We start from the raw sequence: 5249 nt of genomic DNA, 5'->3' as shown, positions 1-5249 counted from the left end.
GTACCCCGTGGTCACGTGGTACAGCTGTGAGCGCCGGAATGGCAACAATGACTGAAACAGTTTTCTTTTCTAATTCTATTATCATAGCATATTATTTTTCTTTTTTAATAATAATGTTATTTTATATCATATCATTACAATGACAGAAATAACATTTTCTTTTCTTTATCGTTATCGTTTTCTATCATAACATCATTGCATATTCTTTAATTTTGTTTTTGTTTTAATTTAAAAAAACAACATTTATTTTTCAATATTATTATTGTTTCATATCATAGTCACTTTCTATATGTATATTTTTTTGGCCCGAGACGTCATAGTCTACATTTTTAAATGAAATTAAATTAAATCATAATATATTTTAGCATATCATATAATTTAAACTGGCATTGGTGAAACGTAATTAGGTCTGTGGTGTTTATTATGTACAGTATCTACACCGTATATAAACAATATAAATACAGTATGAGAGCAACTATATGACCAAACCCCAAATTTCGAAATCAATTACCAAGAAATACTGAAGATAAATCCGAAAAAGTGCCATTGGTTTATAGAAATAATGCATGGGATCATGGTTTAGTTCAACCCTGATGGACAATATTTGACAGTGTATTAACATAAATCACCTCATTTACATCAATATTCATAATTGGCTGCAGATTTACAAAATGTCTAAGCGATGACTATATATGTACATGTTAGTATAATTGAACAAGAGGAAAACGATGACAAAATCACATAAAATACATTTGTTGTACTGGTGTATTTTCCACTTTAAGCACATGAAATGTATTCGTTGGGTTCGTGCATGTTCAAATTTAAGCACATAAAATGTATTTGTTGGGTTCGTGCATGTTCTAATTTAAGCACATACAATATATTGCTGTGCTGTATTTATGTACTGTATTTTCTAATGCATGCACATAACGTAAATGGCCAGCAGGTGGCAGTCACATCGTAGAATTACATGGCTCAGTAGAAAGCGTCATCTGGAATACTGATGAATACGGATGAATTCAATTGTTATACTTGTATGTGTCCTACTATCACATATATATATATATATATATATATATATATATATATATATATATATATATATATATATATATATATATATATATATATATATATATATATATATATATATGTATATATCACATATATATATATATATATATATACATACATACATACATATTCTTTTCTTGGGAGAATGAACAGAATAAGATTTTCATTGCATGGTATAACTGCTGTTTTACTATGCACATGACAATAAAACTCTCTTGTATCTTGTATCTTGTACATACATACATACATACATATATATATATATATATATACATATATACAAACAATAATAGAATAGAATATGAATGAAATAAAATCAAATTAAAAAAACCCACCTTGATATGTTTTATTCGTCTGTTTTTTTAACTTGTTAACCTTTGCGTGCCGGATAAATAAATGCAGGTTGACGAGACTATTTTGGTTTCATTCTGGGCATGTCGAGAGGCTGATTATGTAATAGCCCAAAACTTAAATCGTTAATACCTCAAAAACGAAAGCAGCACAAACATTAATTTTACCTGCACAAAACAGCACAAACAAATGGGACTATTTTGGTTTCATTTGGAGCAAATGGGGGGCTGGGTGAACTTAGCTTGACCTATAAAATAAACTAATAACTAAAAAATGAAAGCAGCACAAACATTCATTTTATTGCACAAAACAGCACAAACGCAGCACAAACTAAGGGGACTATTTGGTTCCATCTGCAGCAAATGGGGGGGCTGGGTGAATTTTGGTTGACCTATAAAATGAACTGTAATAACTCAAAAACGAAAACAGCACAAATGTTCATTTTAATTGCACAAAACAGCACAAACGAACGGGGCTATTTTGGTCTCATTCGGAGCAGATGGGGGGCTGGTTGACCTTTGGTTGACCTATAAAATAAACTGTAATAACTCAAGATTAAGAGTTTTATTGTCATATGCACAGTAAAACAGGTAGTTCTGCTATAACTCAAACACAAAAGCAGCACAAATGTTCATTTTAACTGCACAAAGCTGCACAAACGCAGCACAAAGTGACCCAATAACTTCATCCTCCCACTAAACGTGGACACACAGTTTCCATGGCATCTTGATTTAATATATTACAAGCGGGACGGAGGGTTAAACTTCACCACTTGCTGCCCACTCTGAAGATATGATTAACAGCAGTCAACAGGGCAGAAACTTGACTGTAAGGAGCTCAAGTGAAGGGTTGCACTCACTGTGATTTTGTTGTTGTCGAGCGCACTGCACGTCTCGCTCTCCCATGCACTTTACTCAAATGAGATTTTATTAATAGCAAGTATTCAGCCATCTCCTCGAGATATCATCTATGACTTTGCATGTTATTGCGTGTGCCTGTCTAGACTGAGAGCAAAAGGTCAGCGATATAATATTGTGGTCACTCCGTTCACACGCCCATGGTAATCTTTTCCACTGCTGACAAATCCTCCAATCGTCTTAAAAGTTAAAAGAGAGCTTTTAACTGTGACGTGACTGCTGGTGAACACGACATACGGTCATGCACCTTATATTCTCTCATCACGCTGAGAGATTTTGTCATTTTTTTATACCGCTTACCCTGTACGGGGGCCACGAGTGAGCTGGAGCCTATCCCAGCTGGGCGAGACGCGGGGTAGACCCTGGACTGGATTGATCAAAATATCGTTAGTACGGTATCGTAGTATAGTATTGGACGGATACTAGTGTGATGAGATTGATGTTTTTCAGTTCTCATCTATGTTTATCTTCACAAATATCTTTGTATTTTATTTGGTGCTGTGTTGTTCATATGTTCGATTGTTGGTAAGGCCTGACATTTCCAAGTGTTGCAGAGGCTGCCAGCAGTAGTTGAGAGTTGTTGTTTTTTTTAAAGGAAGTTAAAAAATACGGGAAAAATACAGGAACACAAGGACGCCAGGAAAAAAGGGGCAAAATCATGCGTTTCGCAGGTAAAATGGGAGGTTTACCATTAGCGGAAGCCCCGGTTCAACTAAAAAGAACCCTAATTATACATCAAAGACAGGTAGTAAAGGTCATGTATTCAGTCCAAACATACATAACAAAATAAAAGCACCCAACAGGAAATAATGACAGAAAAAGAGAAAAGGTCTAGTTATTTTACACTATTTTATCATCTATTTTTATAATTGCATTTTATTTGCTGATACTGTTGTACTTATATATTCTTAAAGTGTTGAAAAAAATACTTTTTTTGTGCCTGAAATCTTTATGAGTACAGTTAGGATCAACAAATTAAAGGCAAAATTGTTCAATGCGCTTGAAAAAAAATTCAAGTGGAAAATATTGTACTGTATAGACAGAAAACCATTCACACCCACGGACACTTGGACTCCTGGTAAGCTGGCATACAAAGTGGTCGAATTGCAGTCAGCATCATGTATGTTCATTGAACGCCTCACTGGCTACACTGGGATGAATGAGAGCACTGAAGCAGACTGCTATCTTTCATACGTTGAATAGATGAGTTGGATGGAAAGGGGGCAGCTGATGGAAGCAGCGTGTTTAAAAGACACACAAGAATAGACTGGACTTTGACACGTTCCACACTGCATAGGCACGTATGAAAAGTGCACCGCATCCTTCATGCAAAAAGGTTTCACGTGCTGTAAGCCATCCGTGCTTCACAAGCAGACACTTCCATGGAGGAGCAGGCTGCTGGAGATAAAACTGGCTCGCTGACCTATTCAACTGGCGGTCCAAAAGTGCCTGGGGCCAGACGTGGGTGGGAGGGGGCGCTACACTCGGGACCAGGGGTTTATCATTGTTAGCATGCAGGATAGCGTAGACTGACAACCCTCGTCCCATTGTCCAATCTATGCAGGCACATTCTGTTTTTTTTTTTTTTTAGAAAAGAGAATCTAGACGACAGGTGCGAGATGTCTGCACACACAACACTACCAAGCATCCAATCAGCTCATACCAACATTTGTATGCAAAAATAGCAGAAATGTATCAGAAATTATTCAATATTAGCTACAAATACTTTGCCTGCAATAACTGCAGCGGGTTAGCGCATTTGAGACTGTCAATAGCATTTGAGAATAAGGGAAATTTTACAGAAAATAAGTGAAGTTTGAGTTATCCCTCGTTTATCGCGGTTAATTGGGTCAAGCCCGTGAGAAGTGAATTTCCCTGAAGTCGGAGTCCTTATATGTAATCTTTTTATAGTTAGAGCAACGGAAACCTGTTTCCGACCTTCTAAATATGCTTTTTAATACTATTGTAGCCCTCTAGACATGAAGAAACACCGCTATAGTGACCTTTACACTCACATTACCCAGCATAGACATAATAAAGAATAAGACATAATAAACACTTTAGCACTGGCAGACTTCCTTGTTCTTTCTTTTTACTTGTGGGACCTCTAATGTAACATTACTGACACCTAGTGGCCAGTGTAGAACACCACATACCAACATGTCTTTCCAATGCGTTTTCTGAATGTCTTATACAGGTATTTGTAATTGAATTTTTTAAAGATATTGTTATGTTTTGAAATGCTTAATTTAGGTCAAAAATAAGTCACATTTGTTTTAATATGCATTTTTTTTTCTTAGTAATAGGCCCTAGTCAACCACAAAACAGGGATGATTTATTAATATATTTTGAAAAAACATGAGTGAACCCACGAAATTTGAAGCGTGACGTGGTAAGGGACGACTCTATAATTAAACAGTTATCCCTAGTTTATCGCGGTTAATTTAATATTAATAAATGGAATATTTTCAGAGTTAGAGCATAGAAAGCTTGTTTGACTTTCTAAATACGATTTTTACTATTATTGAAGCCCCGCAGACATTAAATAACACACCAAAAGTCACCTGTACACTCATTATTCTTTGTTTAGGTAATGCCCAGGCTACGGGATCACTGGAGGGACACAAGAGATGGCCACCATACCTAGCTACCGAGCTAACTAGTTAGCCTCTCCAGTGTACTTTTCTAAACGTAGGAAATTGTTTCAAACAGCGTGGGGAAGAAGGACAAAGAAGCTAAAACCTTACCACTTCCACACAGAATGGGAAACTAACTTTGTCGTGCCGGACAAGCCATAGCTGACTGACTACATGCAGAGTGAAGGTAATGTCATGTTTTGGAGTGATGTGCGAATCGATACTGAAATATCGACACCTTCGATAACAGATCTTTAAACTCTGAAGTACA

This window comes from Dunckerocampus dactyliophorus, chromosome 18, assembly GCF_027744805.1.
Source record: "Dunckerocampus dactyliophorus isolate RoL2022-P2 chromosome 18, RoL_Ddac_1.1, whole genome shotgun sequence".
NCBI lineage: Eukaryota > Metazoa > Chordata > Actinopteri > Syngnathiformes > Syngnathidae > Dunckerocampus > Dunckerocampus dactyliophorus.
The sequence above is the reverse complement of the archived record's forward strand: the minus strand, read 5'-3'. Positions refer to the sequence as shown.